The sequence below is a fragment of the Onychostruthus taczanowskii genome, unplaced genomic scaffold (genome assembly GCF_017590055.1).
Source record: "Onychostruthus taczanowskii isolate IOZ18803 unplaced genomic scaffold, ASM1759005v1 scaffold1, whole genome shotgun sequence".
NCBI lineage: Eukaryota > Metazoa > Chordata > Aves > Passeriformes > Passeridae > Onychostruthus > Onychostruthus taczanowskii.
In genome coordinates, this window is record NW_024496525.1 from 18,270,439 (window position 1) to 18,286,280 (window position 15,842).

Consider the following 15,842-nt stretch of genomic DNA (forward strand, 5'->3'; position numbering starts at 1 on the left):
TGCGCCTGCGCGCGCCCGTGTTTACTGTTTGGTTGCCGGGGCGCCGCGCGCGGGCGCGCCGGGGACGTGACGTGACGTCCCGCTCCCCGCGGGGACGCCGCGAGCCAGCGCCGTGACGCGCGCGCTTCCGGCAGTGCCCATATATGGCAAGGCGGCGGCGCCGCGCTTCCCGTGCGGCGCGGGGCGGCGGGAAGGGACCCGAGGGCGGGACGGGCACCGGGACGGGCACCGGGACGGGCACCGGGACGGGCACCGGGACGGGCACCGGGACGGGCACCGGGACGGGCACCGGGACACCGCTCCCTGCCTTGCCCCACCCGGCTCCTCGCAGGTGGAGCCCCGCTGGGCTGAGCGGGCAGCCCGGTCTCCGTTGCGCCTCCTCCGGCGCTCTCGGTTCCTTTGCGGGGCGAGGCGGCAGGAGGAGGAACGGGGGTTTCAAGCCGCGGGGTGCTGAGCCCCAGGGAACTCACACGTTCGTAGCTCTCGCTGTCCCTGCCCGGGCTGCCGTGGGAAATCTCCGTAGTCATCAAGAATTGATCCGTGATGGTGGGAAAACAAAACGAAACAAACCATCCCAACCCCCCATAATTGACATTTTATCTCCAGTAGGTGGAAGAAAATAATTACCTTTTTTTATTTGGGTTTTGTTTTTTTGGTTTTTTTTTTTTAATTTTTTTCCCCCTGCAGTTGCAGCACAAGAGCAGCCCTATGAGCGTGACCAGGGACCCGCTCTGCTGGTTCTCCTGACATTTGTCTTTTTGTTACTTTTTGTTACTATTTTGTTACAAAAAGCTGACTCTACTACTTTCCGTCAAAATAGAACAGGAAGCTTGCCAAAAGAGTTATCAGAGCCAGTGGACAGTTAAAATAAAAATGGATTATTCAGAGGAGATAAGGTTCTGGAGAAAAATTAAGTTAATATTTTGCTCTGTGCTCATTGCAGAGGAACCTAAGAATATTCCTGTATTTATACTTGATATTGTGAAAGATCAGTCAGAGGATGTGTTTCAAGCTGAAGGTCTGTAGAAAAGGTAGTGAAACAAATGGCTAAAATAAAAAGCATTGAACAATTGGACTGCATTATATTCATCCAAGATTTTTAAGAGAAGTCAAGACTGAAATAGCTGAGCTTCTTACTAATGGTTTTTGTGTAACATTGCATTTAGAATGGCTTTGATAACAGAATCAGGGAAGATAGTTAATATGCCAATTTAAAAAAATAAAAACAAAACAAAAAAAACCCACAAAAACAAAAAACCCAACAGCCTGAAAAGTTCTGTAGAGCTGCTGAGCAAATGCATTTTCTCTGTACCAGCCAAGTTAGTGAAAACCTTAAAGAGGTGAGCTAGTGGGTGCAGGGAGAAAATGGGGTACCATGAGAGATGGCAGAGCTTTTCTGATGAGACCTCCTGGCCTCACACATTGTTTGGAGTCCTGTGAGGACTCAGCAAAGCATGTGAACGAGAGACATTCAGCTGGTATTTCCTACTTGGGTTTCTAAAAAGTATTCAAGAAAATCTGTGAGCAAAACCTTCTGAAGGAACTGTAGAATAAGTGAAGTTTCATGTGGATAGATGACACTGCATTTAAGACAGGTCTCTGTAAGATGGAGCCAAAATATTTCTCAGTGGATTGAGTCAACATTCCAAGTTCCACAAGGATCTCAATTGGAGCCTGTGGACTGAGAGCAAAGGTAGCAAAACATCACAAAACAAAGTGAGTGGGTGGTACAATTTGATGTACATACATGTAAAGTGTTTCAAATGGGAGATAGACAATCAATTTCAATCATACAGAAACAGCCTAGAAGCTGATTTATCACTTGGGAACAAGATCCTGGCATAACAATAGTTCTGTGAAAACCTCAGTTCAAGGCTTGGTAAATGAGCAAATCGAGTGTTAGGAGATAAGGAATAAGAGCAAGAGACTAAAAGCAGAGAGTGTCATTATGGCACGGGATAAATCCATGGTGTGCCAGTGCTTTGGATGTTGTGTACAGTTCTGATCTTTAGAAGGACAGAGAGCATCGTGAGAGGTTCAGACAAGCAGATAAATGTTAGGAAGTCTGGGACAGCTTCTAGGTCAGAAGCAGGTGAGTTAACTAGGACTCTTCAGCTTCACAGACACAAGTTAGGGGAGGTTTCTTTCAGTGTAAGAATGATGTACAAGAAACAAAACTTGGGGAAATGTGGAATAAAACCAGATTTGACAAGGTTGTTCATTCTGTGTCATGGGTACTCGTAGAAAACTTTTTTGCCTGATTTTGTGTACAACAAGGGGTGGAGTTGTTTTTCGTTTTTTTGGGTTTTTTTTTTTTTTTTTTTTTTTTTTTTTTTTTTTTTTTTTTTTTTTTTTTTTTTTAGAGAAAAACTTAATTAATTTTTTTTTTTTTTTTTGTTTTTTGTTTTTTGTTTTTTTTTTTTTAGATGAAAACTCAAATGAACAGAAATAAAAGCTCGTGAGGACTATTAAATACACAAATATACCCTTTGGCTGTGCAAGTCCTGATTTTGAAATTTCTGTGACCTAAGGGAATACTGTGGTGAGGCAGCATTACACACTGACCACTGACTGTCCTTACTACTTTCTTCAAGTGGTTGCTACCAGGTAGTGTCAGAAGACTGTGGCTGATAACAGGGAGGGCAAAAGCTGTGCTTGATTTCATCAAATATGACTATTTCTATGTGGGTTTGTAGGGGTTTAGCTGAACTTTCGCTCTTTCCTGTGCTTCCGTATTGTAATGGTGTTTGAATTTGTTTAAATTACCAGAAGATGTGATCTCATATGTCCGTGCTCCTTATCTGCTCAGATCTTTTGCTGATAAGGTTGTTCTTTGGAGCTGCATCCGGGAGCCTTTCCAGGCAGAGGTAGGCTGGTGACCCAGTGAGGTGCTGAAGTGAAACCAACACCACCCATTCTTCTCCTTTGGAAACAGCGGATGTTCACAAGGGACCTGGATATTATATCAACAGGATATCATGGGAAAACAAAAGAAGGCTGTAACCAGCATGTGGACAATGTATCTTTATAATTTCCAATTAAGGAGCTCTTGTTCTGTGGAGTGGTGTCCTGTCCCCTGCCACCCCCTGGCATCTTTAGTCTGCACAACAACAGATTTTCAGCTCTTCTTCACTGATTAGATTTGAGCTCTGTTTTTGTACAAATGTTTTGTAACTTGGTCTCTTGGCTGTGGACAACCAGCTGCAACGTTAAAGGAGTAATTTTAATTCTGATTGCATCGCATCTTCCACTTGGTAAGGATTGAGTGCTTTTTAAATAGCCCATATTGAATCTTCTCATGCTCAGGAAGAAGGGAAGAGAAACCAACTTATAATATAGTACTTAACTGGTTCTCTTTGCAAAATTAAATATTTCCCCTGAATAGGTAATGGTATTGCAAAGGCCATAAAATACATTAGCAGTGTTAGCCTTAAAGCATATAATCTGAAAGGTACATGGAATTCAGATATTGTGAGGGTATTTGGGTTTTTAAATAAAACATTATTTTGACATGGCTTTGAAGTATATTGGATGCTTCAGCATGAGAGTGATGAAATTCCTGCCATGAAGCATTTGAATTCTAATTGTAGGAAAAATAACAGTTGCCAGTAGCAGACAGGAGAAGGACAAGCTCTGTTGGAGTATTTAGGCATGTGGTATGGCAGTTGAATTAAAATAGTAACGTAACCTAATGGTGATGTGTCACTAACCTCGAGGACACCAGGGAAGATAAAACAAAGTAATTTGCTGTCATTACATAAGAACTGAGTACAAAGCCAGGAATGGGGTTTCGGCACAGATAAGGATTTTACTCCAAGACTTTCAAAGAATTCAGCTCTTCAAAGCCTTAACTATCCATGGGCCTCTCAGATCATCCCATCCTCTTCATTCTCTTCCCTCCACCCCCACTCCTCCCCCCCTGACACGGCTGTGGTTTTTTGCTGCTGTTTGTCAGCAATTTCCAGGTGCCACAAGCCTGGGTCCCTTGGCTATGCCTGTGCTGCTGAATCAAAGAGGGTAGGAATCAAGCCTGGGCATTTGACTCCTGCTTTTCCATTGTGCTCTGCTACACACTAATGATTCTGGTTTCTGAACAGTCTTGGCACGTGTCAGCCAGCAATCTCCAAGATGATGGCTGGGTGTAGCTCAGAGGGTAGCATGTGTCCAATGAGCTGGACTCTGAGACTGGACCCCCTCCACTCTTCTGAGTGATCCAGAAAGATCCCAGCAGGTTTCATACTGTCAAACACGCCTCTGTGCTGTGGCATACGACAAGTCCTTTAGCTTCATGTTGTAAATCATGCCTCTGGGCTATGGCACAAGGTCTCTTTTATTAAAATCTGCCTGTTTGAAATAACACTCCTGAAATAATACTTATTTAAGACCACGCGTAGTTCGGAGGTGACCACCAGCCAGGTGCTGTGTGGTGTGGACGTGGTGAGCCCAGTCCTTCCACCACAGAGCAGCTCCTGCCAAGCTTCACTTGGCATTGTAGATACTGCCTGTTCCAGGCTATTAACAAGCTCTGGCAGGTTAGAGGATTTACCTTGTTCTAAGGGTTGTGTAACAGGTTCAGTGCTCCGAAAGGAATCCCAGTGACTGCAGTGTTTGATAAGTTATCTCCAAATCATCCTAAATATGGAGGAGGATTTAAGGGAAACACAAACTGATGCTTTTCACTGAACGGCAGACACGTAGCTGTAATTGGTGGGAAACATGGTGAAATAACACACACGGAAACATGTTATTCTACCTGGATGCATATTTTCAAGATCTTTGTTTCTGTCTGGGAGCTAAGTCAAGGGGCATGGCAAGTTGATGGTTTCCACGCTTTAAGAACCACAAAATAATAGTCACAGGAGCTACCTATGCCTCATCACTCAGAAGGGATGATCCTGATGAGGAACATCTATTTGAAAAAAGTTTTATCCATATTCTACATACCTTTAGGTTCCAAGGGCAAATGCTTTGCTGGATCTTAGTCCTGACACATTTGGTCAAGACCTAATAAAATTCTTTTTGTTGCTGTTTTACTCCTTATTGCAGAAAGGCACTTAGGATTGCAAGACTCTTGCTCATTACACCGGAATAGTACTAACATGGCTTCTTCATAAACCTGTCATATAGTTATGTCATTAACATAAGTCAAGATTTGCCAAGAAAGCTTTAGCACTTCAGAATTGAGGGTTTTTTTTTAATATCTTTTAGTATGTATATTTGAGAAAGATTTTACTGTGCAAGTATTCTCATGCCAAAAATAAATTGAACTTATTTGCTTATTCCTTATAGAGTAGGTAAGGATGGTTCTGGAACCAATGAGATGGTTCTGGAACAATGATACTTCTGTGTTTGCAGTAAAAGTGCCAACCTATTCCATTTGCTGGATATATGGAATAGAGTGTCACTCCATGCAGTCAAACCAAGCACAAATCACTTTATGACCAAAGTTTGCAATATTTTTCCACTCTGTGCCACTTTGTCACTTGCTGTTGTATAATCAGAGAGTAACTGTGGCTGAAGGCCTAAACATCAGTTGGGTGCATGTGAGAATCATTATCATAGCTAACTTAAGGCACGTGTAGTAGCACAGGGAATGACCTCACAGCTTCCAATCTTATAATAAATATAGCTTAATTACTGGATATTGCATGACAGCTTGTGCCCTGCAGGTGAACAGGCACAGAATGTGGTAAGGACCGGCTCTGACTTCTAAGCAAAGGTTTGTATTTCCTTTTAAGATACATTATGCACTGAAATAATCATCTGTGTTTAAGAGAATGAAGTAGTTATTATATAGTGATTTCCACCTAAGGATCTTGGAGCTCCTTATGGGCACTAATGATTGAAGTGTTCTGTTCTAGTTTGCAGCTTACCAGGAAGCATTTAAAGCAGCATCTGAACACTTTCCCATTAACCTCAAAAGTGACTAATACACAAACGTGTGGTTTATTCCCCTCTCCTCTCCCCAGTGGATTTTGTGTTGCAGTGTGTTTGTGCTACAGGTGTAAGCAGCATAGCTTGCAGTCTGAATGGGCAGGTACTGAAGGGTCCTTAGAGAACTCATTCTCCAAATTTTGGAAAATTGCATGCCTTGCAAAGGCCAATATTACATTATTGCAGAGAAGCTACAGTTTCAGGAGCTCTTCATTCATGTAATTCTGTTTTATTCCTGCCTTGTACACAGTCACTTACCCGACCTCTCAATGAAATGGCTCAGGAAGTTACACTGGCACAATACATGTGTTTATGTGGGAGAGTTAGGCTGCACTGAATCCCTGACCAAAGTTACTGCAGAACCAGTCAAGTGCTGTAGCTGACAGAACTGTATAAACTCCTGTGGACCAGCATATCCAGGACCTAACTGATTTGCCTAAGTTCAGTTTGGAGTGTTCAGTCTTCGGAGCATGCACTAAAATCCTTATGCTTTACCATGAAAATGGTAAATGCTGGAGCAGGTTGCCTGGAGAGGCTGTAGAACCTCCAGCCTTGGAGGCAATCAAAACTGGACTGGCTGAGGCCCTGAGCCACCCTCTGTAACTGACCCTGCTTTGAGGAGGGATGGGAAGGGTGGCCTTCAGAGACCCCTTCCAACTTTTGCTGATGCACTGAGTGTGTGAATGGCTGGATCAGTTGTATCACAGAGAGCTGGCTAATGCCCTGGTGCGGTGTGTGAAAGCAGCCGAGTGGTAACACACAGGGTTTGTGGCAAGGAACTACCCCAGATGTATGAAATATCTCTATGTATATGCATGAGCATCTCTAAGATCTGAATGTCATGCTCTGGCAGATCTAACTAGCAATTTAAAGTACTGTCTTTGCTGTCTACAGTGTGTTGCTAGCTCTCCTGGGTGACAGCCTGTGCTTACCCTTGCCCATGCCCAGAGCTATTAGCTATTCAAGTGACTGAGGAAAGGGGCTCGTGCAGAGCTCCCTGATGCCCAGTGACAAGGACTGATGTTCCCATTCTTCTTGTGCCCCCCCTGGAACAGGTGTGTTAGCCTAGGACAGGAGAGTAGGGTGGAGAGACTTGGATGGGAATGCTTGCAACCACCCCAGTCATAGTCATTCACCCCAGAGTTAAACCTGAGGCAGCATTTCTAAGCTCAGCCACCTCTAAACCCATATTTTTGGGGTCCCAAGACATCCATATGCTGGGGTTTCTTTTTGTCCTGTGTCTGATTTTCCGTAGGTGTCATTTGTGGGTAAAGTTCTATAGTTTAAATCAACATGCTGTAATTTATACTGGAATTGACAGCAGCATGCAAATGCCTTTGTGGCCTTGGTGCTTATTTGCACAATGGATGTGAGCATTATCCTGACCTGCAGCAAAGGTGACCAGTAAAATGGCCAGCGTCTCCTGGGTTTTGGCAGGTCCATTGTCAGTGGAAGAGTCTTGATGCTTCTTGGGATTTCATCATCCCAGTGCCTGGAGTCATGTAGTTATGTAAGAATTTAAATTTCGGTTTTTGTTAAGCATGTGTTTATATCTTGAGATCAAAGAGGACAGTTAGGCAATACGAACCTGCAGCCCCAGAGCCTGAAGCAACAGGCACCGTCCAACGCTGACAGCAGCAATATCGGGAAGATCACCGGAATTCTGGAGATCAGGCTCGTGGGCTGGCACCCGTGGGTGCAGCCAGCAGGGCAGCCCCCTCCGCCAGACCCTCCGGCTACAGGAAACACCCCGGGACTCTGCTTCCCTTGGCCAGGTCCCCGAGAGAGTCGCCACCCGCGCTCCCTCGGCTCTGGTGTCCCCGCTCCCTGCTCCCCGCTGTGCCCGTGCCCGGGGGGCGCATCTCCCAATGTCCCTTCTTGGCCGGTGCCTGGCCGGGGCCCTTTCCCGCTTCCCTGGGCTGGGCATTCAGAACTTCAGAGCTGGGCGGTCCCGGCATGAGTCTGCAGCCGCTCAGGAATGCTGCTGGTCCGGTGGGTAAGTCTTCATTCCTCGCCTTTCACTGCTCCCTGCTGGTCTCCGGGAAGCTGAGCACTGGGGGAGAAAAGCAGAGGAGAGTAATCGCAGCTGAGGAGCATTGAATCAGGATGTTCTGACCCCAGAGATCCCTTCTTCAGCCACCGGCTGAAAACAGGTCCAACGAGAGTGTGTGGCTCACTGTGTTGTCCAGTTGGATTTAGGATATCCCTGGGAATGGGGTTTCTACTACATTTCTGGGTGACTTGATCTACTGTTTGATCAGTCTTATGGTAAATAGTCAGGATCTTGGGGACATGTATTGAAGAGTTAGTGTTTCCTTGCTGGTTTCCCAAACTTTCTGCAAATGCCAAACACTCTTTCAGTGAAGCGGCTCCTCAGGCAGGTGGCACCCAGTACTATTTATGGAGTTATTCTCTCCCAGATGACGGAGTTGCATTTGATTATTTCTTTCATGAAATTGCTATCAGCCACCTCCAAGTGGTAGCACTGCTCTCTAAGCATGTCAGACACTACCCCTGATATGATGTTGTGCACTAATTCGCTGTTTATAAGCTTTGTCACACCATTCAGGATGCTACTAAGGACATCACAGATACTGACCCTTAAGAGATGCCACTAGAGTCCACTGGTTGTCACTTGGGTTTTGTACCGCTGACTGATGTTGAGTGTTGTGATCCAGACAGCTTCCAACCCACCTCATCATTCATGAGGCAAATATGTACCTCATTAATTTGTCTCTAAGCTTAGTTGTTGGGGTAGGTGGCAATGTGAGCTTAACAGAAGTCATTTATTGGCCCAGTAAGAACCAAAGAACTGATGCTCCCTCTCCAGTGCAGCAGTCTGCTTTGCCAGGACCCTCTAGTTCTCACCACAAAATCCTTTTCCTAGTCACTCACCTTTTCCCATCTCCCATCTGCAGTGACACTGCTCTCAGGATGCTCTCCTTCCTCTCCCCAATCTGTTTTCCCACGACTACCAAGCCTCACAAGGGACCTGGGGCGGGACCAAGTATGTAGGTAGACTTTTCATGAGATGGGCAGGTTGTTGATACATGACCAGACTTGCTCTCAGAGTGTGGATGCATGGAATGTAGAAAAATAGAGATAGTGATGAAGGTAATCTCACCCTTAAGGAGTTACAGCTGTGCTAATTATCAAGAATTAGGAACAGGCCTGCCCTTAATAGACCACAGCTAGCTCCAATTAGGATGGGTATTGTAAAAGAGTAGGTTGGCTGGTCAAGAAGTTAGATTGAGTGTGTTGGCTGTACAGAGAAGAAGGAGTTAGTGCTGGGAGGAGCTGCCCATGAGAAATCACGAAGAAGGTACAAAACCTTTGAAGTAAGATGACAACATCAGAGTCCTTTGCCTTGCTGTGTATCTGCTGTGCAGTCTGATAATTGAAATACCTTTTGATGAAATTTTGTTCTTAATCCTCTCAAATATGTACGTGTGCCGATATTGAGTCTAGTTTATCTAATGAAGCTTTGGATAGAGTGGTCTGTTCCTGTAAACACCATACAGACCAGGGGCCTGGCAACCTCTTATCAGATTTTGCCCTAGGAAATAGTAAAAAGTCAGACTGTGAAGTGGGATCTGGCACTTGTGGGAAGTGCTGAAGACTAAAGCACACCACACAAGGGGCTTGGACAGCACGGGCTGTGCTAGTCAGGGGAAGAGCCTTGCTTTTGTTTATTTTACTGGGTTTTGACTCTTTGAGCTGTCTTCTGCAGGAAGAACTTAGAGAGATTATGGGTTAAGCCTGTCTTGGGCCAGTGAGAAAGCCCAATAGTGAACAGCCGACAGGGACTAGATCCTGGAAGGGGTGTCTTGCTGTAATTACTGTGCTGGATGTTCAGGTGGCACTGAGGCTGAAGGGTTCACAGGAGGCTGTTGTGCCTGCAATTTAGAAGGCAGTTCCAGAAATAGCCATGCTTCCAGCTGTTTTTCTTTTCTTGCTCTCATCTAGGAAACATGTATAGGTTTAAGCTAATCTGATCTCTTGACTTCCCTTGTACCTAGCAATCTGCTATGTCCAGCTGCTCACCATGCCAGATCAGAGAACTAACCCTGAGTAGTTTGAGATACAATCCCTTTGTTGCACTTATTTGGGTTGATTGGCCGTTTGTGTCCTGTCTCCAGAGAGGCCCATGGAGGTCCCCCTTCAAAAACAGCAGAACCACTTCAATTATTTTATTGTGAGGACCGTCTTTCTTCACCCCTACCTGCTGACATTCGGCATGTTGGTGGCAGAGCAGTGTGAGCTCTGGTCATTGCAGCCAGACAAACCATTGCAGTGGTCGCAGGCCTGCAATAGAAATTGTCACTGTTACACTTGCAGTGGTGAGTAATCACCTGAGCACTTATTCAGCTACAGAGTCTCACCTATCTTACACTCTGCTCTATTCTCAAGTCCTTCAGAATAAAAATGGAGGCATAGTGAAAAGTACAGGCAGTAACAAATGCTGCCTCTTGTTTTGTTGATGCTGGGAGCAGGGGTATTTTGCTGTGCTGAGTTTCCTTGTGAGGGTAATAGTCCTTGAGAAATTGCCTTCCTCTCCTGAGGAATGTCAGGCATATTCCTGACCTTCCCTTTGGGATCCCTGTCATTGGAGTTGCCAAGATATGTATGTAGAATTACCCAGTGACTCTGAAGGAGCTGGCTTTGCTGAGCAGGTTTAAGAGCTGCAGTACCTAAGGAGCCTCCTCTGTTTGCTGAACCTGACAGGAAGGTCCTTCTGCTCCTGCTAATGGCCTCTGCCCAAATCCCTTGGTACATGAGCTAGCTCCTGTCAGAGCTGGAGAGCCTGGGTGAGTCCATCCAGGTGTTTGGATAATGCCTTACATGGAGCAAGCTTTTCCTTTGCTTCCCTCTCCCTTGCAAGCCTTCTGCCGACAGGCAAGATATTAAAATAAAGACTGTGTGGCCCTTATTGATTCTACCCAAGGCTTTTATTTTTTTTTTCCTGTGCAAGCCTGGCACGCAAAGTCTTGCACTGGGCTTTTAAAATCAGGCTCTGGATCAAGTCTTGCAAAGATTGTGTGCAGCTGCAAGATTGCTGGAGGGGTTTTTATCCTCACATCAGATGAAGCTGGGGAAAAAAAAAAAAAAAAAAGCCAAACCAAAACAAGGGTAAATCACAGAGCCAGCAACTTTCTTGGCATCTCTGGGATTGTGGCTCCTCCTGCCCCTCCAGCCTTCAGAAATGTACTTGGCAGAGCTGCCCGCATAGAAAAACAAATGCTTCCCAAACCAAAACAGAGTTGGGTGTTGGTAGTGAATGGGCCAACACTGCGTGCTGGCGTCATCTCTGCCCACTGCCAGCATGTTGTCATAGGAACAGCTGGATTATTTTACAATCCAGCTGTGGAGCCAATTCTCCAAAGGAGTAGCCTGGAGGGAGGAGAGAGGGGCAGGCAGAAGGCAGCACTGCTGTATTTTCTGGTAACTGGAGGGAGGAGGATTATTAACGGAGAGAGGGAGGGAAGGGTTACCAGCGAGTGCCATCTTTCACAGCCTGAAACCGCAACTAGTCATTTCCAGCTAACTGACTGCTCTTAGCTGCATCTGGGAATTACAGGCTGCCCCATGGGAGAAGGGTGGTGAGGAAAACGGCAAATCCTTTTGCGTTGAGGCTGATAATGTGTCTCACAGCTTGCTGTCCTGCAGACACCATGACTTGCCAGCTGTGGGGAGTGCTGTGCACCTGTACAGGTTCCCACCACCCAGAAATTTGTAGCCCATCAATTAATGGGTGTCAGCTTACCACAAAAATGATTTGTCACTGTTTCTCTTGCCCTCTTTGCAATGTTTGTTGCCCTTGGATCCTGTTTTGAGGCTGCAGAGCACTGAGGGCATTGTAGGTACCTAAGCAGAGGTTTAGTCTTTGTGCTGGTGGAGGCTGTCATACAAAAGTGAACACACTTGGTCCGATGGAAGAATGTTTGTTCTTAGGTGAGCTCCAGCACTTGCGGTTTAGCAAATCACACTGGTTTGGGGCTTGATGAGAACCTACAGTGAGATCTGAAAAAGCCAGGAACCTGCAGCAGCTGCGAGAACAGAGCCCTTTGCTCTGATAAAAGCGAGGCTGTTGCCCTTCTGAAAGGGGAGTCCAGGCAGAAGGAATTTGTCTGCCGGCGGAGCGCTCCTGGCCTGGGAGAAGTGAGAGGAGGCAGGGAAGCTTGGCTGGAGGTGGTGGCGTTAGCAGGTCACTGCTGAGCCGTGTCCAGGTGCTTGGGTACACTCGTGGCGCCCGAAATGAGGCGGCCCCGATCCCGTCCCAGTGTCCAAAGGCCGCGGCGCCGTCCCGGGACCGAGCGGCGGGGGCGGCCGGTGCCGCCTGCGAGCGTGGCCGGCAGAGGGCGCAGGCGGCGGCCCGGGAGCACGGTCCGCCTGGCCTGGCCTGGCCCGGCCCGGGCTGCTGCGGGCGGCCCGGGAGCACGGCCCTGCCCGGGAGCACGGTCCGCCTGGCCTGGCCCGGCCCGGCCTGGGCTGCTGCGGGCGGCCCGGGAGCTGCAGGTGCCGGGCACGGCCTGCGGGCACGGCCCGAGACCGTGCCGCTGCGCTGCCGCACGGGGAAGCAGGGGGCGGGCGGGCAGCTGCCCCTCAGCTCCGCCAGCGTGCTCTGCAGGCTGGCTCCGCTCGACGTCTCCTTCCGTCAGTCACAGGGAGGGACGTTCGAGTAAGAGCTGGCCGTGGGTCATTGCCAGGACAGGTGAATGAACCTTGCTTTCCCCTTGCCAAACGATGTTGCTGCTCTGCTAGGTCTGACTGGCTTGGAGACCCCTTCCCTCTGTTTGCAGGTGACGCCAGGTTGGGGGGAGTGTTGATTTGCTGGAGGTTAGGAAGGCGCTGCAAGGGGGATCTGAACAGGCTGGACTGATGGGCTGAGGCCAGTGGTGCGAGGTTTGACAAGGTCAAGTGCCAAGTGCTTCATTTTGGTCACCACAACCCCAGGCGGTGCTACAGGCTGCGGGCAGAATGGCTGGAAAGCTGCCTCCCAGAAAAGAGCCTGGGTGTGCTGAACATGAGCCAGCGTGTGCCCAGGTGGGCAGGAAGATCAGTGGTGACCTGGCTTGTGTCAGAAATAGTGTGACCAGCAGGACCAGGGCAGGGATTGTCTCCCTGTTCTTTGCAGGGGTGAGGCCACACCTTGAGTCCTGTGTCGAATATGGACCCCTCACAGCAGGAAAGACATTGAGGTGCTCAAATGTATCCAGAGAAGGGCAATGGAGCTGGTGAAGTGTCTGGAGCACAAGTCCTATGAGGAGCACCTGAAGGAGCTGGGGTTGTTTAGCCTGGAGAAAAGAAGGCTCAAGGGAGACCCTTTTGGTCTCTACAACAACCTGAAAGGACATCATAGTGAGCTGGGGGTCAGTCTCCTCTCCCAAGTAACAGGTGACAGGACAAGCAGAAACAAACCTCAGGTTGCACCATGGGAGATTTACATTGGGTATTAGGAAAATTTCTTCACAGGAAAGGTTGTCAAGCATTGGAACAGGCTGCTTAGGAAATGTTAAGAGTCACTATCCCTGGAGGTATTTATAAGAATGTAGATGTGGTTTTTAAAGACATGGTTTAGTGGTGGACTTGGCAGTCTTTGGTTTATAGTTGGACTTGATGATCTTAAGGGTCTTGTCCAGCCTGAACAATTCTGATTCTCGCATGCATTTTTTTGCCAGAGCTGGAAGGGCAGGTCCAATTTTATTCCTTGATTTTGAAGTGTGACAGATAAGAACCACAGAATGCTGATGATAAGAACCACATGCCAGAATGCCATGTGAGAAGACTCTCACATAGTGATTTGGCCCTTTGTCAGAGCTCAGAAAAGATACTGAGCCTTTTTCCATACTTCACTTTGCATTTTTGTTTATCTCATGTAGGGGTTGATGCTGTATGTGCATACTAGTGTCTAGGAGAGATTTGAAAGGGCAATACCTGTCCTGTACCTTATTGGTTCTTAACATTTTAATTAAATACAAGTCAGATTTGCAAAGAAATATTTTAGGCACTGCAGTACCTTCTTCCATCTCTCCTTTCTCCATTCTTCTGGCTCCTCCCAGTGGTCTCTGTTGACCCTGCCAGTGAAGACTTGCGGTCCCTTTTAGGGGCACAGTTGGTAGGAACTTGAGTACTCACATCCAGCACACAGCTTTCAGCATGTGTGCTTCTTTACCAGCACATCTCCAAACTTGTCAGAGAAGCTCCAGTGAGAACTGGCAGCTTTCAATTGTTTTCAGGATTGGACTGGTGAAGACACCTGTTTGAAGAAAACAACTTCTGGGCCTTTTTAGTAGTGCAGTTCTGGACCTGGCTCCTGTTCTAAAGGAGTTATTTGCAGATGAAAATAGCAGATGAAAATCTTGTAAAATATACAAAGAAAATGTTTTGCATGGTATCTCAACTACCGCTCCAGTTAATTCCACATTTTTGAGCAGATAGAGATTCCTCTTTTCTCATTTTATTTTTGGTCTCTACTGCTTTGGGAACATGTTTAAGGAGGCACACTGCAGGCAGTGACTAATGAAGTGTCTCAGATGTCTTTCCATGATAAGACAGTCACCAGTGTGGAAAATACTGCACTTCTTCTGAGGGGAATTTTGTCTCTTGCTTTCTGCTATAAGGAACCCACTTTCCTGTTCTTCTTTATTTTAGGCTTCAGCAGAGAAGGAAGATTTAGGGGGTTTTAGGCAAGTCAGAAGGACTTTTTTTTTCTAGAGCTTCAGCAGCTTCTCATCACTGTGGTGCTGAGGTAGACTTTCTTTCCAAGTTATCCCCAGTGCCAGCTGTTACATATTTACCTGGCTTCATCTCCCATGCAGCCTGTCACCCTGGTGCTGTGCCATCACTTGGTAAGACTTGCCAGCTGTGTGGCTGTTGTGGATAATCTGTTGAGCTGAGTGATTTGGCCCGAGCAGAGGCACAGGTCAGTGCAGTGCAGCCCCAAGCCTGCTGCCATGCAGATAGGCAGCTGTTTCCAGTTTGTGGGTCAGCTCTTGGGATGTGTGTAATGAGAGCAGCAGTTACTGCTCCCTAGGTTTTGCATGGATGCAATGTAGGATCTCTGGTTGCTTGTAGTATAGCTGTATGGAGTTTTTACTTTTCAAAAGGTTGGTGTTGATAGATAACGGGACTATCCACCAGTAGAAATGACTAAATAGGAGATATGGAAGCTGGGGCAGAATATGGGAAGGAAGCAGAAAGAAGAAAATGAAATTGATATGCAGTACTTGTGGGAGGGAAGGGGAAGCTGGGCACTGGCTTTTATGGGAGTTGTTAGTATGGATCCAGGGAGGAGTAGCTGAGAATTGTCCTGTGGAATTACTTGGTCCATGTTGGCACTTTGAGGGTGCTATGTGGCGGCTGAAACCCAGCTTTTCTCCGGGAGTTCCCCAGCAATTCCAGGTCCCTGGTGAGGTGAACCGAGACCTTTAACTGAGGCAATGTTCAGCACTCAGGCTGCTGTGCCCCTGCTCCTGCCAGTGGTGCTGCTGATGTCCATGTGGGAATCATGCAGCAGTCAGAGTGTGTTGCTGCCCAGCTCCTTGGTCTTTCAGGTTCTTTCTCTTCTGAAATGGTGCTGTGTGGTGTGCTTGTGGCCAGTGATGGATCCTATGCTTAATGCTGCATTCCCAGAAAATAAGCAGTTCTGCACTGAACCAGTGCTTAGCTGCACTCTCAGACAGAACTGCCCTTGCAAAAATGAGCTTCAGGCACTCCAGTGCATTGCTTGACTAGGGGTTTCCCAGACTCATGTGTTTGAGACTCTTGCAAGGTGTCCAAATGGTTTTTTTGAAAGGGGTCATCAACAGACAGTCCTGCAGAGCCCCTGAATGTCTTTGTTGTCTTGAACCCCAAACTTATATAGCTGTGATGTTGCTGGCTCTTGGCATTTGGTACCCATTCAAGCA